Source organism: Polypterus senegalus, chromosome 4 (assembly GCF_016835505.1).
Source record: "Polypterus senegalus isolate Bchr_013 chromosome 4, ASM1683550v1, whole genome shotgun sequence".
Classification (NCBI taxonomy): Eukaryota; Metazoa; Chordata; class Cladistia; order Polypteriformes; family Polypteridae; genus Polypterus; species Polypterus senegalus.
Window position 1 is genome coordinate 17,628,457 of NC_053157.1, and position 21,065 is coordinate 17,649,521.

Here is a 21,065-nt window from a genome sequence, read left to right on the forward strand (position 1 = left end):
TGCACAATCTCTCCATGTTTACATGCTGATAAAGGTGACTGACCACTCCAAAATGGCCTTGTGTGAGAAATGTGAGTAGGCTCTGTGATGGAAAAGCACTCTGCTTAGGACTGATGACTGCCTTCCACCCCTTGATGGAAGGACTGCTTCCTGGTCCCCATGATCCATAATGTAATAGGTTGAACAAAAATAATTGAATGGATAGAAGTTGTATTGTGCTACTCCACCAACAGCTGTCCAATGTATTGATAGTTATACTTATAAACCATATGGCCAAACGTTTGTGAACACCTGGCCATCACATTTATAGCTTGATGGATATTCCACTCCAAAACTATGGGTATTAATATAGAGTCCGAAGGATATAACTTCCAGCCAAAATTAAAGCAAGGGACTACGTTCGTTTTAATAATGGAATGAAAAGACTGCAAAAAAGATGAACATGTAGTGAGTGAATACTTAACACTGTTAGAAATTGTAGCATTTTGTAATGTAGGGAAAATTTCAAAACCCAAATTTTTAATAGAGCTAGTCACAGGAATTGATGCAGGGAAGAAGAAGAAGCATTAACTACAGGAAATGTTTAAAAGAAGAAGCACAAATTTTATATCTTAACAGTCCTTCAAAGGTCTTAAACACTTTAAGCATGTTGAGATGATTAGGAGCATTGCCTAGGAATAATAATATGTTATCTTCATATAATTGTATTTTATGAAAGGAACTGTAAGCAATAACTGGCGTGATTAACATGTGAAAAAAAGGGCAATAGCTAGTGGTTCCAGAGATAGGTTAAAAAGATGAGGAGAGAGAGTGTCCTCTCTATATGTTTGAATTTGTGATAATAATAGCCGTGGATGAAGAGTACAGTGTTTGAATAATAAGAACAAAAGATTCAACAAATCCCATTGATCTCATAACCTGCCACAGGAAATTTCAACACATTTGGTCAAAGGCCTTTTCTGTGCCAAGAGTCACTAAAGCTGCCGGTCTTGATAAAGACGGTGCTAAACCAAGTACAGTAATCCCTCACTATATCGCGCTTTGAGTTTCGAGGCTTCACTCCATCGCGGATTTTAAATGTAAGAATATCTAAATATATATCACAGATTTTTCGCTGGTTCGTGGATTTCTGCGGACAATGGGTCTTTTAATTTATGGTATATGCTTCCTCAGTTTGTTTGCCCAGTTGATTTCATACAAGGGACGCTATTGGCGGATGGCTGAGAAGCTACCCAATCAGAGCACGTATTACGTATTAAATAAAACTCCTCAATGATATATACCCGCGCGGTGCTTCGCACACTTAAAAGCTCTAACAGCACGTATTGATTTTTGATTGTTTGCTTGTCTCTGTCTCTCTCACTCTCTCTGACATTCTCTGCTCCTGATTGCACAGAGGCTGTTTGCTTAGAGGATATGGACGCTCCTCTAAAAAATGCTGAAAGACTACCTTCACATTGCTCCCTTCCTTGCTGCCACTTTATCGCGGTGCTTCTCATATTTAAAAGCTCAACAGCACATATTGATTTTTGATTGTTTGCTTTTTTCTCTCTCTCTCTGACATTCTCTGCTCCTGACTCACACTCCTTTAAAGAGGAAGATAAGTTTGCATTCTTTTAATTGTGAGAAAGAACTGTCATCTCTGTCTTGTCATGGAGCACAGTTTAAACTTTTGACTAAAGGGTGTTATTTCATGTCTGGAGGGCTCTAATAATGTTAAAAAATGTATTTAGAAGGTCGTAAACAGGTTTTCTATGCTCTAACTGCGAAAATATTTGATTTATAAATAAAGAATCCTACTCCATGGAAATTAATTTATCGCAGTTGAGTCTGGAACGGATTAACCGCAATAAACGAGGGTTTACTGTATAACTGTGCAGAGAATATTTATAAACATTGTGGGAGAGTTTATAAGGGCTTAAAATATATAAAAATAACCATACAAACATATGGTTTCTACTTCGTGGATTTTCACCTACGCGATCGAGGAGGGATTACTGTATATGCAAGAGGCATCTCATATTATCAGCAGCTTGATGGAAGTGAATAAAGCCTGTCTGATCAGGGTGAATTAACTTGTAAATGACTGATTGTAATCATTTGCAAGAAGTTTAGCTAATAGCTTTGCATCTGAATCAATCGATTAAATAGGTCAATAGCTGGAACAATCTTCTGGATCTTTGCCCTGTTTTAAAAGCAGGGTGATTAGGGCAGAATTAATTAAAAGGTTCAATACAGAAATGGAAATTTAGAAGTTTAATATTTTCAGAATGGGAATGGGGATCAGTTGCTTCCAGAATGCTAAAATTACCTTTGGGGGCAAACCATCAGGGCCCAGAGAGTGCCCTAAATTAATTGAGTCAAGGGCCTTTTTCAGGACAGTCAATGAGACTGGAGAATCCTGCATCCTCAGCAGACAATTTGGGGAAGAAATAGGTTTTCAAAAAATAAACAATGCTGTACAGAAGATGATTTAGAAATCTCAAGAAAAACCTCAGAATAGAACTCATTGAAGCAGTTGCTTATTTGATGTGGATTGGTAGTGCGAAAACCCAATTTATTTTTAATGGCTGCAATAGACGCAAAAGAATTGCAGCCACACAGTTTCAATGGTAGTAATTTACTTGATTTTGCATTAGATACATAAGTATGGTGAATCTCAAATTCAGCTCTCTGAAAGAACAAAGAGCAAAGACTTTAATTCTGATCAGACCATGGATTTCTGCAATTCATAATCAGGATCTACCATAATAGGATATGAATCCTCAATTGCTGAGAGATGCAGTTGAAGTTAATTTATTTTAAGTCGACACTTACATGCCTGGCTTGCAGCAAATGCTATAGTGAAGTCACAAATTCACATTTTACAGCCAGCCAGACAAATGCAGGATCCCTAATGAAGTTGAAAAAGTTGTCTAAGATTGCTGATAGTCCGGCACAGAACACAGTGTTGTGAAGCAGGGATGTTTTAAACCTCCTGCAAGGGGCACAAGGAAGAAGATTCAGCAGAGAAATTTAGTTTGTGGATGCTCTGTGATCAGCCAGTGAGGCTACTTCCAAGGCAGAATCAGACAATAAAGATGCTAAAGACTGCAAAATAAAAATATATTCAAATCTTGAATATGAATGAAAGCTGGGGAGTTAAAGGAGAAGGCTTTAGCAGAGAGATTAAATAAACAGAATAAGTCGCATAGGTTCAAAGCTGATGCAGATCTGCAAAATGACCTGGTTGAATGAAGAACACGCTGTTGAAGTGGGGATGGGAGTTTATCGAGTAGTGGATATATTTATGCATTTGTGTAAATGCCCACGTTTTCATAATCTTTTAAATGGATAATATGATTATTTAATACATGAAAGGAATTACAATTGGTAGAGCGTGGCAGAATATATAGAGAAGAAGGCAATTTTCTTTTGAGCAAGTTCAACTAATATATAGCAGAACCGGACACACATATTAGAAATCACTCGCAAAGACTTTGCTTGCAATGTGGAGTGAAAAAGAATCACTACAGCTTGTTTCCAAGAGTCGATTGAAGCTGATGCAACAATGGAGTAGCACCTGTTGCAATATCTGGGCGCATTATTAGCCCAGGGCTTAGTTTCTTGTAAAAATGCTAACACCAACCCTCTTACACCACAGATAATTGACATTTGATCCAAGGCCCTGGATGGTCAAAGGTAGTATTTTAAGGTTAGTAACAGAAGTATAGAGGAAGATATTGAAATAAAATATTGAAAGATAACACACACACAAAAGGCCGATATTGAGGAGTCGACGCCTGGCCGTCATTGTCCCTCCCAGCATGCCAGGCAAATAAAAAAAGTAAATAAAGCCATAGACACAGGGAAAATTTACCCACCCAAAACCAACAGAATAACCCCAGGAAGAATCAAAATTCCAATTAAACAGCAAGTAAACCCCTTCACACTAACACCCCTAACCCCACTGCCCTGTAGGCATAATTCCAATGCACTCAACACACTTAAACTGTACAAGTGCAGCAAATGCTCTCAGGCCATCCCTGATGCATTCCCTACAAGCGGACATTGTGAAGACGTATTAGGAGTTCAGAGCTGAAAATAATAATATACAGAAATATATGTTAATAACTGAACAAAAGCAGCCAACCAGAGAAGAACATTGAAAGACACCGCACCTGACACTCAGCATTGCAAAGACCCACTCTAAACAGCCCGGTGAGCCCCAACCTGTCCCCAGAGAAACGGTGAAAATTCACTGACCTCCTAGAAAGCTAAAAAAAAAAAAAAAGAACAAATATTAACCACATATAATCTAATTATATTAAGGAAGAAAGTTTCAGCAGACCCTGGCCAATATAATAATTATGGAGCGGCCCTGTCATTGATCAATAATTAAAATAAGTTACAGTACATCCGGACAGTATTCACAGTGCATCACTTTTTCCACATTTTCTTATGTTACAGCCTTATTCCAAAATGGATTAAATTCATTTTTTTCCTCAGAATTCTACACACAACACCCCATAATGACAACTTGAAAAAAGTTTACTTGAGATTTTTGCAAATTTATTAAAATTAAAAAAATGGAGAAATCACATGTACATAAGTATTCACAGCCTTTGCCATGAAGCTCCAAATTGAGCTCAGGTGCATCCTGTTTCCCCTGATCATCCTTGAGATGTTTCTGCAGCTTAATTGGGGTCCACCTGTGGTAAATTCAGTTGATTGGACATGATTTGGAAAGGCACACACCTGTCTATAGAAGGTCCCACAGATGTCAGTTCATGTCAGAGCACAAACCAAGCATGAAGTCAAAGGAATTGTCTGTAGACCTCCGAGACAGGATTGTCTCGAGGCACAAATCTGGGGAAGGTTACAGAAAACGTTCTGCTGCTTTGAAGGTCCCAATGAGCACAGTGGCCTCCATCATCCATAAGTGGAAGAAGTTCAAAACCACCAGGACTCTTCCTAGAGCTGGCCGGCCATCTAAACTGAGCGATCGAGGGAGAAGGGCCGTAGTCAGGGAGGTGACCAAGAACCCGATGGTTACTCTATCAGAGCTCCAGAGGTCCTCTGTGGAGAGAGGAGAATCTTCCAGAAAGACAACCATCTCTGCAGCAATCCACCAATCAGGCCTGTATGGGAGAGTGGCCAGACGTAAGCCACTCCTTAGTAAAAGGCACATGGCAGCCCACCTGGAGTTTGCCAAAAGGCACCTGAAGGACTCTCAGGCCATGAGAAACAAAATTCTCTGGTCTGATGAGACAAAGATTGAACTCTTTGGTGTGAATGGCAGGCGTCACGTTACTGGAGTAAGTAAACACCTTTCCAGCTTTAGCAGTAGTAGGGTGGAAATCAAATTGAAAATAAATCAGTTGGCCCTCATAAAACAGAATTGTGGCTTTCTCTCATCACTCTCAAAATGAACTGGAGATCAGCCGAATTTGAAAATCTCAGAATCACAGGCCTCAGACGAGAAGGGTTCCTGGTTAATAAGTATATGCACTAGCAGAGTTCAGTTCATTGAGAGAATCTTCTAAGTTCGGGGAAGAGATCACAGCCTTTCCAAAAACTGAATGGCATCACGGCCTTCGACATTTTCTTTGAGACCAATAATATGAATAATATTTTTCCAGTTTCAGTCTACCAGCTCAATTAGCTTAGTTGAGACGGATGTGATCTGATGCTGCAGGGATTGTATTTTGGTGTTGTGAGAAGGCACTTTGTTAACCCCCTTAGCGTTAGACCCGAGCATTACTCAGGCGGTAAAACCAGTGCTAAAAGTGTTAGTCCAGAGTTTCACTCGGGCAATTGTACACATGTGTTTCACGTTAGACTGGAGGATTACTCGGGCTGTAAAAGTGCCAACAGCATCAGACCTGAGCGCTAATCAGGCAAAGGTGTAGAAACATCTTCTCCTAGTCTCATAAATGTGTATCATAAGAAGTGCCTCTAATCAGCATTGATGACGAGGTGAATCTGTCTTCAGGTAGTAAAATTGAAATGGTGAATTCGAAAATGACACTCGCATCACTCATGCATGTACACTGTGCTGTTCATATCATGATCATTATTATTTGTTTCATTATTATACTTTCTACACTTCTGACTTTGTACAGTTAGTTTTTTGCATGTTTTATAGTAGAAAGATGAGATTTAATAAAAATGTAACTTTTCAAACCAAAACATGCAATGCATTTTTCATGTGTTTTTGACGAAAAAAAAATGTTATTATAAGGGGCTTAATCAATGACCTGACCTTCTTAGATATCTTTTTCTGTTCTTCTTTAACCTCATTGATATCCCACTGAATTACAGAACTATCTTCCCTGAAATTCAGCCGTAAAGTTACATTTTTACTGTCGACATACATCTTTAAGTCTCTGCATATGGCATGCATTGCCACATTTTCTTCAGCTGAGGCCTCATCTTAAACTGGCTTCTTTTTTAGAGGGCTTGCAATTTGAGAGTGGAACCTCCTAACCACCATGAAACATGGCCTGCCTGCCTTGCATGTTAGCAAACTAGATTAAAATCATTAATTAATTAAAGAAATGACCTATAATAATAAATAAATCAAAGACACTTTAATCATGGATCAGCTCTGAGCAAGGTTTATTTCAGACACACACACACACCTTTCAGTGATCACCTGACATGTGTGCACTGTGTATGTGGCAGGTTTCTTCTTATAAGCTTGGACTTGAAGCTGAGTTAGGAATACTTACAACTAAACGAGAAACAATCTTTAAAATAACTAAGAACTAGGAGGCTTTTAAACATCAGTTAGGATGTCAGGAAGACAAGTTAATTACAGTCATGTACTGTCAGGGTAATTATAGCCATTCCCTGTCTAACATCTTTGTCTGCTCCTAATATTTTGATCTTTAACTTAAGACAAGCAGCTTCTTTAAACACAAGTAAAGACAAGCATGACCTACATCTCATAAGTCAACAAATCCAACCTTTCTAGAATTTGCCCACAAGCAACCACCTTATCCTAGCTGAGGGTATGCACATTTCCAATGATTGTTTTCCCAAATAGAAAGCTCTATATAAATACTAAAAGACATTCAGACACATGTGGAATTAATGTATGAAAACATTTTCAGACAGGAACTAAACATTTTTTGTTCTTGTGTGAATGTCAGTGTCAAATTATTTATATAGCACATTTAAAACAAAATAGTAATGCTGTGGCCAAAGTGCTTTACAATTATAGAATAAAAGAAAAACAAAACAATTAACATAAAAACATAAATAGAAATAAAATATATGAACATAAAATAAGATACATAATAAATAGAAGTAATGTTACATAATCACAATGAGGAAAACCATCAGTATTACTGAAGGTCACGGAATGCAACTGAATAGAAATGAGTCTTTAATCTCGTTTTGAAGAGTTCAATTGTAGACGACTCTTTTATGTGATGAGGTAAAGATTTCCACAGGCGAGGAGCGGCAGCTGCACAAGTCCTGTCTGTCCCCCTTGGTTTTACACTTGGTACGAGGGACAACAAGAGACAACTCACCAGAAGATCTAAGCACTCTGGATGGCTGGTGTAAAACACACAATTCAGATGATTAGGCAGGAGCAAGCCCATGTAAAGATTTAAAAACTAGCAGCAAGATTTTAAAAATCAATTCAAAAACTGACAGGCAGCCAGTGTAAAGAAGCTAATATTGGAGAAACAGAATCAGACTTTCTTGCCCCAACCAGAAAGCGAGTGGCAGCATTTTGGACCAACTGTAACCTGCGTATCAGGGATTTGCTAATCCCAGAATACAACGAGTTGCAGTAATCAAGACGAGAAAAGATAAAATCATGAGTAGCTTTCTCAAGATCCATAGAAGATGTAAAAAGGCTTGATCTTACCTAATAGACAAAGCTGGAAAAAGCAACTCTTGACTACAGAATTAACTTGTTTCTCAAAAGAGAGGTTACTATCAAAGGTAACACCAAGATTGCAGACTTGAGGTTTGGAAAAGACAGAGAAAGAGCCGAGAAGTCCAAGACCAATTTGGGCTTTAGCTGATGGACCCAATATAAGCACCTCCATTTTATTTTGATTCAGATCAAGAAAATGATTAGCCATCCGGGATCTTAGTTCAGAAAGACAGTTGTGGAGTTGTTTTGTTGCAGAGTTGCAGACAGGAATATAAACCTGAGTATCATCAGCATAGCAGTGAAAAGAAATGTTAAATTTCCTAAAAATCACTCCAATAGGGTGAAGGTATATAGAGAATAAAATAGGACCCAAAATGGATCCCTGAGGAACACCATATTTAAGAGGAGCAGTAGACGAAAAAGAGGAATTTAAAGTTACTGAAAAGTGTCTACCAGTTAAATATGACCTGAACCAGTTAAGAGCAGCCCCAAGATGTTAAAGCCGCATCAGCAATATTTCATGGTCAATGGTGTCAAAGGCAGCGGACAGGTCAAGGAGGAGAAGGACTGCAGCACCACCTGAGTCAGTAATAAGAGAGATGTCATTGAAATGGCACAAATTCATTTCTCAAATTATTTTCCAAAGCAATCTGCAGAGAAGGTCACAAGGAACTGCATTGTGCGTTTGTGGATTTAGATAAAGTGTATAACAGGGTGTCAAGAGAAGAGTTATGGTACTGTATGAGGAAATCGGGAGTAGCAGAAAAGTATGCCGAGGGTGTTACAGGATATTTATGTGGACAGTGTGATTACGGTGAAGTGTGTGGTAGGAATGACAGCCTAGTTCAAGGTGAGAGTGGAGTTACAACAAGGATCGGCTCTGAGCCCTTACCTGTTTGCGATACTGATGGGCAGGTTGACAGATGAGATCAGACAGGAGTGTCCGGTGACTGTGATGTTCATGGATGAAATTATGATCTGTAGTGAGAGTAGACCGCAGGTTGAGACAAATCTGGAGAGGTGGCGGTCCGCACTGGAGAGAACGGGAATGAGAGTATTAGTACGAGTAAGACAGGATACATGTGCATGAATGAAAGGGAATATTGGTGGAAAGGTGCAACTACAAGGAGCAAAGGTGGTGAAGGTAGATGATGTGGAAGGTAATCTCCAAGAAAGATGAGAGTAGTTCAATCAATCAGCTTTTATTCAGTTACAGATGAGTACATGGATTCATGCTTTGCAAAGCAGAAGAGCACATTTCACTTTTTGGTTGGCCTTTTTAATTATTCATTTTCTCCCTTCCACTTACTTATGAAACATCACCTAAGCATTTCATCTTATATTGCGCAAATCGGCCAACCATTTCTTTTTTTGTGTACGTGTCCTAAAGAAGAAACAGTCATCTTTATCTTTTTAATTTTTTCCTGTGTCTAACAGACAGAGGAGGTTACCCTAGGTCAGCTTACTTCACCTTGTCTTACGACAGGCATCTGTATTAATAACTTTTTACTATAGCAGAACAGTTTTGCCAGCTTTTAACCCTTTGTTGCTTGCAAGTAATTTTTCTTTCTTTCACAATGAATTCAAATACTTCGGTACAACAGTCCAAAGCAATGGAAAGTGCTTAAGAGAGGTGAAGAAGAGAGTGCGGGCAGGGTTGACTTGGCGGAGAAGGGTGGCAGGAGCGACTTGTGATACAAGAGTACTTGCAAGAGTGAAAGGGAAGGTCTATAAAACGGTGGTGAGACCAGCTATGTTGTATGGTTGCAGACAGTGGCACTGACGAAAAGACAGGAGGCAGAGCTGGAAGTGGCAGAGGTGAAGATGCTCCGATTTGTACCGAGGGTAGAGAGGATCATGAATGAGTATATTAGACGGACAACACAGGTACAACAGTTTGGTGACCAAGCGAGAGAGGATAAATTGAGATGGTTTGGGCATGTGCGGATAAGTGATGAGGGTTATATTGGGAAAAGGATGTTGAGAGGAAAAGAGGGAGGCCAAAAGTGAGGTTTATGGATGAGGTTAGGGAGGATGTGAAGGCAGCCGGTGTGGCAGAAAATAATGGAAAATACGGATAGATGGAATTGGATGATCTGCTGTGGTGATCCCTAAGTGGGAGCATCTGAAAGAAGAAGAACATTTTCCAAAGCAAAACCCTGAGAATTCAATTTTGCCCTCTGCTCTGCCCTGGCCAAAGTGACTGGTAACATACAAAAATACACAATGCAATGCAAGTGTGTGATTAAAATCTATGAACCTTCATTTAGATTAAGGCATTAGCATTAAGAAATTCAACAGGTGTCTGTTCGTTTTTAAAAGGGGGCACACTATCTTTTCTTTAGATGACTCTGTTGACACTCAAATGCTGTTGTCAGATCACCAGATGTTGTTATGGTGGTGCCAATACAAAAAAAAAATACAATTTGTTCACAGACTGTCCTGAGCCCCCATTAGTCCAGGGCTTCAGACAAATGTTTTTCCCACCCCCAACCATGTTGCTGCACTACAAAATAAATTAAATGAATTGGGTCCTTAAAGAATCCCAATTAACGGAATAGCTAGTAAGCATCTGGGCAAGGAACATTTTTCAGGTTTCTAAGACTTATAAAACTACTTTAATTCTCAATGTTGAGACGATAAAAAGGGTAACTAATTGGTGTTAAATTATACCTATCACTATACCTGTGCCCACTTATGAAACATCCCCTGCATTTTAGCAGATATGGAATTTGTCCAAAAAAATGAGCCTACTGCAATCTTGTTATCTGAAAAACATAATAAATATGGTAGTTTATAGAAAGCCAGGAATCTCACTTGCACAGTAGGTTAATTTAAATGTGAGAATAGATGGTAAAAGAACATAATTAGAAAACGGCACTTATTCATAGTCTGAAAATAGCGGTTAATTGTCTTATTGGCTACGGTACTTCAACACTGAGTTTAAAATATTGTCACCATATAATGAGCATACAAGTGCAAATGACACTACGTAAGCTGCTATTTAGCATAAGTTGTTTCCTCCTTTATATTTCTTAATTAAGTTTTTTATTTTTTTATTAACTTGGGAATTGTTCAAGCACATCATAACTGTTTAATTGGATTGAATGGATGTCCTATAACAGCTGCATACTGTTAATATTCAGACCCCTTAACATTTTACATATTTTATTAAGTTTCATCCTTGTGCTAATGTCATTTAAATTCATTTTTCCCACTCACCAAACAACACTCCATACCCCCAGAATGATAAAATTAAAACAAGAGATTAGAGTCTGTTTGAACAAAAAGTAACAAGCTTCTTAGCACTACCTTATGAAACTCCTGTATTAAAGTAAGCTGATCAAGTTTTTTCCAGCTATAATTAAAAACTGTCTACAAAATGATATTAAATCTTTTTAATAATAATATCTATTCCTTAAACTTAGTACCATATATACTCGTGGATAAGTTTTTCCACGGATAAGTCAGGACTTGATTTTACTCTTTAATTTCTGGTATTTTATAATGTCGGTCGTATAAGTTGAATGCAGAAAATTCACGCTATTGGTACAAGGGATTGTGCTATGCTAATGCCCACCTGAGAGAGTAACCACGGAGCACACTGCCTTTTTTTTGCTATGTGGGTGCAGCAATGCGCTGTATCAGCATGTGCTCCTAACCTCTGTCTCTCTCTCTACTGTGCCTATGTGACCAAACGGTAATACCCGAACTATTCCAAAGTGATGTTTGCACTGATTTGTGTTTTTTGTATCGCACACCCTCATACACCTTTATCGTAGGAGCATCCCTTATCTACGATGGAGTGTTCAATCAGAAAAAAATATGAAGCTGGTTTTAAGTTAAACGTCATTGAAGTAGCGAAAGAAATAGATAACTGTGCTGGTGCAACAAAATTCAATGTGTCTGAGAAACTGATGCGAGATTGGAGGAGGCAAAAAAATATTAAAAAAAAAATTAAGTATCGCATTTTTGAACGGGCGTATAGGTCGGGGTCTGAGTTTATGATTGATTTTTCAGGTTTTAAGACCCGACTTATACGGTATATACGGTAATCTATAAAATGATATTAAATTTCTAAATTAGGGTTAGGGTTAGGGTTAGGGTTAGGGTTAGGGGCGGCACGGTGGCGCAGTGGTAGCGCTGCTGCCTCGCAGTTAGGGGACCTGGATTCACTTCCCAGGTCCTCCCTGCGTGGAGTTTGCATGTTCTCCCCGTGACTGCGTGGGTTTCCTCCGGGCGCTCCGATTTCCTCCCACAATCTAAAGACATGCAGGTTAGGTGGATTGGCGATTCTGAATTGGCCCTAGTGTGTGATTGGTGTGTGGGTGTGTTTGTGTGCGTCCTGCGGTGGGTTGGCACCCTACCCAGGATTGGTTCCTGCCTTGTGCCCTGTGTTGGCTGTGATTGGCTCCGGCAGACCCCCGTGACCCTATTCGGATTCAGCAGGTTAGGAAATGGATGGATGGGTTAGGGTTACGAATATAGTCATTTATTGGAGGAGACTGTTGGGAGCACCACCATGCCTCCCTGAGGTAAAATGAATAGAATTAAATATCATAACAGTGACATGTCTTGCAGACAGTCACAACAGGAGCAGGGAGCATGAATTCACTGAGGCTTGCCACTTATAGATTCTAAAGCGACTAGCCGAAAAGTGTGATTTGTTTTTCTTTTCCCTGACACACTTGCTTGCTTTCTACCACAGTTACCTAACAAGAAGAACACTAAAGCATGTGGGTTCTACAGTCCTTACTGTTTGCATTAACCACACAGCACTCTGGGTAATTCTGTTATAGAGATAGGCTCACATATTACATACAGGTCACATCAAACTCCACATTAACTTTAAGACAAGAATACACTGACACATTTCCAGTTTTCTTCTGCTTGTGTGTTGTATTTTTAGCTAATTTTTAACATAGCAGTAACACAGTTCTTGTTATATTCATGCCGGAAAAAGCATTTAATCCGGAATAGCAGTTGATCTGGCATAGCAACCGCTATGAAGATTAGCATTACATACAGGTACTCGGCCAGGGCTTTCCCATTCAACAGTGGCTGCTACAGCTTCGTGACATCATGCTGCCCACACAAAGCAAATTTTCAGGAAAATATTTGGCAAATAAAAATGCTTTGGTTACTTTTGCCTATATTATCCGGAACTGGAAAGGGCGGGACTTATGGAGGTGATGGGGGTGAGGTAAGTCATCCTAGTTGGTTGTCTTCTCAGAGCTGTGGAGGAAAGAGACGGGACAGTTAGCGACAGCACCCCCTCTCGCCCCAGGGTGGTACCATACTCCAGTACAGAGCTGGCAGGGTGTTCCTCAGATATGCATGCATGCCAAGTGGCATTTTCTCATTCATACCTTTAAGGAGGGCATTTTAATTTCCTTAGTTAATAGCCTTCACACCTCACAGTCCCAGGTCAGTCTTATAATTTGGTTTTGCTTTAAATTCTTTTTCACATTATATTATTTTTTTCCCAGATATTCTTTTTCACTTTGTGGTATTAAATTATGCAGAATCTGTTTATAGTAGCATTTTATTTTTTTTTTGTTTAAACATTCATATTGTATGATGTTAATTCCTTGAGAAGCCATATTGTTTCCTGCTGGGTGCTACTGTGCCGCTTTGTTTCAATGATTATAGTGTTGCTAGATTTTAATGACAGGAAAGAACATCAGCGATAATTAGGTGTAATGGTCATCATGAAGGCTATCTTGTTCTCCAATTACTGTAGGGAGTGCATTTTCTTGCTAAAGGTTCTCCCAGTTGATCCTTTTTGACTTTTCAAACTACTTTTAGGTAGTATCTTTGCAATTTAAACTTAACTTTGAATTAAGAAGCATTGTGCTATATTGTAATGCATCTTTTACTGGTGAAAAAATTTTTTTTTGCTCCTTAGCTTGGATGAAGAGTACCTCTCTAATTATAGCAGTCAGTTTTTGTACATTTTTCAAATGCCTTAACATTGCAAAAAATTAAAATCAAAATTTTGCATTTGTTAATGGCCTAAACTTGCTGCATCAGTACATGCTCCATACCTCAACCTTAACCTCAACGGCCTAAAGATAGTTGTAGACTTTGATTCATCATGTGAAGTATTAACCGTTGACTCATTTCATTAATGTTAACAGGAGGACCGTACAGTTGCAAATGTGACTCCAGTCTTTGAGACAAGGAGACAAAATGCATGGGAACTAATAAAAGAATTATATTGGAAAAGTACCCATATGAAAATAACATACTAAATAACAGCTAACATGGGATTAGGAGAGGTAGAGATATCGCAGACATTCAACTTAAGATGGGTTGTGTTTTTATATATGTTTGGCCTTGGATTTGGCCTTTCTACACAAATGTCAATATTTTGTGGCTCTGTGGTTCACATCAATAATGACGACTCTGACAACGTGGTCAAATTTGACAGCAAAGGCATTGGAGAAACCAGGAGGCGAAATATATGAACGAAAATTAAAATGAAGCACAGGGAATTTGCTGATGTTGCTTTGTGCTGCAAAGAGAAAGAATAGTATAAGGCTATCAGGAGTACAATAGAGGAAGGCCAGAGTCTGACCAGAATGTCTGAAGTAGGGGTATAGACAGTGGTACAGCCGAAAGGGCTGGAAAATACTTTAGAGGATTTGAACTGGATAATGGTGTGAGGGAGAGGATGTATAGGCAAGGTTTGACATAGACAAGGAAATGGCCAAGACCAGACCATGTCCTCAGGTGGAAACAATTAGAAATGTGTTTTGGGAGTGCAAGTGGACACAAGAAGTGTGGGCAAATGTGGAAGAACTATTGATAATGGTAAAATATTCGGTTGTTTTATCGTATGGTTTAATTTTGAAAGAAGAGGGTCTAGCTGGAGATGGCAGAGGTTCAAGTGAAGCCTTTTTAGTATGGCTTATAATTAGTCGGGCAAAGAGGTAAGTGTATGTGCAGTGCCAGGTATATCCTGATAAAAAGGTTTATGGTCAAAGATGTGTAATTGGTAAAAAATATTTTGGAAATGGAGCTAGAGTGGAAAATTAAGGAAGATATTGAGAAGTGGAGGGGCTTGTGGACATTGGGGAATGGGAAATATAGCTTTAATGAGAACTGAGTTAAGATCCAAACTGTAAGTGTGTAGCATGGATGTTTGGTCCAATGTTTCAGAGTGATAATGGTCATTAATTAAAAAAAATGAAAATGGAAAGCTGACTGTACCTTAACAAACCTGTTTTTGTTGTATGGGTTAATGAAATTGTTGTGGACTGTATGTTGTAATCTATGCTAATAAAAGGCAAAGCCCTCACTGATTGACTGACTGACTGACTCATCACTTATTCTCCAACTTCCCATGTAGGTAAAAGGCTGAAATTCGGCAGGCTTATTCCTTACAGCTTACTTACAAAAGCTAGGCAGGATTCATTTCGAAATTCTACACGTAACGGTCATAACTGGAACCTACTTATGTACATATATACGGCCATAGCCTGCAGCTCGGTCGCCGTGTGAGGTGGAATTGCATCCCTCATCGTCACGCCTCCCACGTAATTGAGTGCCTGCCCATATACGGCCGTCTGTCAGTGGCAATCCAGTAGAAACACTCTGCCGCTAAATATTCGCGGGTGAAGGACTGTGCTAATGCAGATGAAGATGAAATGGTCAGGGTGGTGTTTGGCACAAACTCGGCGAAACTGCCAGAGAAACTTTTAAGTGCCGGCTCTTAGCTAACATTAAATAAAGCTGTGGACATTGCACAAGATAGCACAAGCACAGCTGAGAACCTTCAATGCATGTACTCCGAGCGGCTCACGTGAACTGACTGTGAACGCAGTACGCAGACAAAAAGCAACAGATCCAAAGAGCGCTGAACAAAAACGCATTACACAATTGAGAAGGCAGCAAAAGAATATGAAGCGAGTGATGCATACAAGCATATTCATAAGTGCAGCTACTGCGGAAACAAAGCACACGGTGGAAAAAGTCAGTGTCAGACAGTGTAAAAAAAACCCGTTCATGCAGTTTGTGATGTCTCAAATAAAGAGGAAGACGAGCTGTTTATTGATGCAGTAAGAAAGGAATTGATGAATGAAACCTGTTATCTTTACAACGGTTGACAAACACGGAATGTAACTTGAACACAAAACATCCTCCAAATACGAACCTGATTGCAAGAAATAATGATAATCAAATCCTTGATGACAGCAAAACTCATAACAGTCACAAAACAATTACATTGACAATCATGTTACATTATTTTTAAAATGTTTCCTTTTCTTTTTCATAACTTCTTCAGCACACTACTTCTCCACTGCGAAGCACGGGTATTTTGATATAATATATATATATATATATATATATATATATATATATATATATATATATATATATATATATATATATATATATATACCCCAATCTACATACTGTCAAATAAACGAACCACACGCCGTGGCGCAACACAAGAGGCTTCACCTCTAGCGCTGACATCCGAGGTTCAATTCCCAAGAGGGGGTGCATTGAGTGTGTACACCTGATGAGCCCAGAATTAGGGTGAAACACATGTCGCGTACTCTTTGCATTATTTGACAGTAAAACTATTTCAACCATTCTATGATCTGCTTCTTGCAACTGAAAGAGGGCACCGTGGCGGATGTTAACCGACTTGCTGACCAACCACAAGCGTTACCTGGTAGATAACCACCCATGCAGTCAGATTGTGATTCAGACTACGAATGCCTTGAATGTAATTATCCCGATCTACATACTGTCAAATAAACGAACCACACGCCGTCGCACAACGCAAAGGCTTTGCCTCTAGCGCTGACGTCCGAGGTTCCAATCCCGAGAGGGGGTGTAGTGAGTGTGTACGCCTGATGAGCCCAGAATTAGGGCAAAACACGTGGCGCGTACTCTTTGCATTATTTGACAGTAAAACTATTTCAATAGTTTATATATATATATACTTATATACTTATATATATATATATATTGTCGCAGTAGGGGGCAGTAGTGCTCCCTTGAACCCTCAGGTACCACGCCAAACACCTGGTAAAATTGCCACAATGATTATATTTATTATAATAATGTGCACCAAGCACCCTCCACTCCACACTATTCATAAATCAACAACAATAATAAATCAATAATAATCCTCCACTCCCAGACGCGTTGCCCTCCTACCACCCAGCTCAGCTCGCCGTCTGGGAGTTCCCTCAGTCCTTTTATATTCCCTGACCCGGAAGTATTCCCAGTCCCCAGTCCATGTGATCTTGTATCACTTCGGTCAGGTAAAAGTACTTTTCTTCATCCCGGAAGTCCGTCGCTCTTCCTATGACGAACTTCCGGGTCATAGTGTACAAATAAGTCTCTGGTCCTCCCTGCAGCTCCCTCTTGCGGCCCCTGTGGTATCCAGCAGGGCTGAGAATAAAAACTACATAGTCCATGACTCCCTGCTGGTCTTAGGGGCACCTCCATACTGCAGGGAGGGCTCCATCTGGCGGCTTGGGGGACTTGGCCGGAATAAACTGCCGGGCACAGTCCACAATATATATATTTCAATATATATATATATACACGCACACATACACATATATATATATATATACACACACATATACATATTAACAGTGATCCCTCGCTATATCGCGGTTCGACTTTCGCGGCTTCACTTTATCGCGGATTTTAAATGTAAGCATATCTAAATATATATCACGGATTTTTCGCTGGTTCACGGATTTCTGCGGACAATGGGTCTTTTAATTTATGGTACATGCTTCCTCAGTTTGTTTGCCCAGTTGATTTCATACAAGGGACGCTATTGGCAGATGGCTTAGAAGCTACCCAATCAGAGCATGTATTACGTATTACATAAAATCCTCAATGATATACGATGTGCTTCCCACGCGGTGCTTGATTGTTTGCTTTTCTATGTCTCTCTCACTCTCTCTGCCTGACGGAGGGGGTGTGAGCAGAGGGGCTGTTTGCACAGAGGCTGTTTGCCTAGAGGATACGGACACGCCTGTAAAAAATGCCGCTTTATCGTGGTGCTTCGGCATCCTTAAAAGCCCAAAAGCACATATTGATTTTTTGCTTTTTTCTCTCTCTCTCTGACATTCTCTGCTCCTGACACACATTCTTTGAAGAGGAAGATATGTTTGCATTCTTTTAATTGTGAGAAAGAACTGTCATCTTTGTCTTGTCATGGAGCACAGTTTAAACTTTTGAATAAAGGGTGTTATTTCATGTCTAGAGGGCTCTAATAATGTTAACAGTATGGGAGAGTTTATAAGGGCTTAAAATATATAAAAATAACCATCCAAACATATGGTTTCTATTTCGCGGATTTTCACCTATCGCGGGGGGTTCTGGAACGCAACCCCCGCAATCGAGGAAGGATTACTGTATATAGATATATATATACACACACACACATATATGTGTGTATATATGTGTAGATATGTATATATATATATATGTGGATGTATGTGTATATCTATATATATCTTTATATATGTGTGTGTGTGTGTGTGTGTATATATATATATATACATACAGTGGAACCTCGGTATACGTCCTTAATCCGTTCCAGACCCTTTGACTTATACCAAACAGGACGTATACCAAACAAATTTTTCCCATAAGAAATAATGGGAAAATGATTAATCCGTTCCCATGAAAAAAAAAAATCCTATTGTTATTGGCATATTATACATTGATGGGGTTGTATAAAATAATTTAAACACTGCTTAATACTAAAATACATAAATACAAAAGCAATTAGATGAAAAAAATGAAAATTTTACCTCACTTTACTTTTTAATAACATCTTTGTTTTTCACAATCATAGATACCGTCGTTCTCGGCAAACGGTATGCAACAGCCATGTCCCGGATACGCATGCAACCTTCATACTTTTCAACAATCAATTCAAATTTACATGAAAAAAACACAAAATCACGTTGTAACGATGCAGGTTTGCTGTATGCTCCCATTTGCTGCCGGGGAGCCCTTGAATCCTACACCGTCGGTAATGTGCCTCGCTGCTAACCTCATCGGTAACAACAAAGCAAGGGGATGGTGAAAAAGTGCAAAGTGCTTTTATTAAAACAATTAACAAAACAAGGTGTTCAAATTAAAGTGCAATCTCCAAAGTTCCAATAAATAATCAATAAATTCAGAAGTGAAACGTGGAGGTTAAAAACAATAGAAAGCATTCTTTAAAAAAAAAAAAACAAGAAGCCCGGTGCATGCTTCCCAACTGGGGAGTCGCCCTACTTGCAGCTGACCTTCGCTCTGCCTGCTTCAGCCACTTTATTCATGCGCGCTCTCGCTCGCTCTCTCCCTCTCTCGCATCCTTTCTTTCTTTTTATTCCCCTTCAAGCCAACTTGCGCTTCTGTTTATCAAGATAAGCAGCCCTCTCTCGCTCTCTCTCACTCACTCAACTTCCCGTCTTTTTTTCTTTTTATTCCCCTTCTAGCTGACTCGCGCTTCTGTTTATCAAGATAAGCAGCCCCAGGAACAATCATGAATGCGGACGGTCCCTCACAAGTGCACTTTGGTGAGAAACGCCCACATCGCTAATCACCCTGACAACCTTCAGCCACATAACCACCACGCCCCCTCATCAAGCTGCGAGCGCGGTGATTATTTATTTTAAAGCTGGACTTTGACAGGAGCTGTGGACCCGCTATATCACACACGTGAAAGTTCACAGAGAGTTATAGCGCGGGTTGTTCACTGAATGCTAGCAACTGGAGCACTAACACTCGTGGGCAGTTGTGGCTTTGTCTTGAGAGAGGTAAACAAGGTTAGCACGCGAGTCGTATTCCAAACAAAGGTCGTATACCAAGCAAAATTTTTTTGTATCCAAACAGGACATATACCAAGTTGGACTTATTCCAAAGCAGACGTATACCGAGGTACCAATATATATATATATATGACAGCAACACTCATAACAGTGACAAAACAATTACATTGACAATCATGTTACGTTATTTTTAAAATGTTTCCTTTTCTTTTTCATTACTTCTCTAACACACTACTTCTCCGCTGCGAAGCGTGGGTATTTTGCTAGTGTGTAAATAAATAAATTACTTTTGCAAAAAAAAAAAAGAAATCAAATGAAATATTATTAAAGTTTTCACTTCATTAAATTTCTTGCTCATTTATTTGCATACTGTTATGGAAAATACTCCATACTGAAATAAAGAATAGACTTAAATGGTTGTTACATGTGAACTCCAAAATGGACCTCCTTTATTTACCACCAATTGGTAGAGCCCAGATGTGCTCTTGTTGAATGCAACATGGCAGAGTGAATAAATCTAACAGAATAACTTCTTTTATCAATTAAGCTCATTTACATATACTAGCTAGGAAGCATTTCAGTTATACCAGTCAGCATATACGTAAATGGTATGTTCTAGTAACACTCCATTGCCATTAATTATCATGAAAAGTTCGAAAACAGTTCATTTTCAAGAGTCATGGTAAATCCTGGTTCATTAAAATAAGACTTCTTATATGAAAATTCATGAGAGAACAAAATATAAAATTAAGTGTCAGATGTGACCTCATTTTCTAATTCCGATGTCAAAATGTCCCAGTTAAAGAGGTAGGCAGTTTTGAGCACATTTTTCCCTACAGTACCTAATAAACATAAGTGTATATTATTGTACAAAACAATCGATTGAATTATACAGGGTGTCCCTAAAGTCTGGACACATCGGCAAAATGCATTTTTCAATAAATAAATATGAACAATATTTTATTTAACTGAAACATTAATTAATAACATCTTCAGTGTGATTTTTTTGGGGCTAGGGTAAACCTTAGCCATGACAGTTTCTTTCATTCCATTAGATACCCTTGGTTATCCAGAATGGGGTTTGTCCATGACACTGCCTGTTTCTTTAAACTTTCTAACCACCTTCACCACGGTGGAAAAGTCAATTAGGGTCCTTCTGGGATGACGTGCATTAAAATCAACTGCTATCTTTCAATATGACTATTTTTCACGTCCACTAAGAAGTACCAGTTCAATTCTTTCTCTTTTTGAGAAACTCATATGTAATCTGCGGGGAAAAAAAATACAGTTAGTTATAAATATTGCTATTTCCTATGAGTCCTAACTTTAGGGACACCCTGTACTGTAAAGTACTCAAATGAGTGATTTCCTGCGGTATCATT

General features: G+C 39.1%; 1 protein-coding gene across 5 annotated transcripts in view; it reads left to right on the plus strand.

Annotated features, from left to right (window-relative positions):
• Nucleotides 1-21,065, plus strand: part of gria2b (glutamate receptor, ionotropic, AMPA 2b) — a 203,927-nt gene that overhangs the window by 170,686 nt on the left and 12,176 nt on the right. The gene's annotated exons all lie outside the window — the stretch shown is intronic.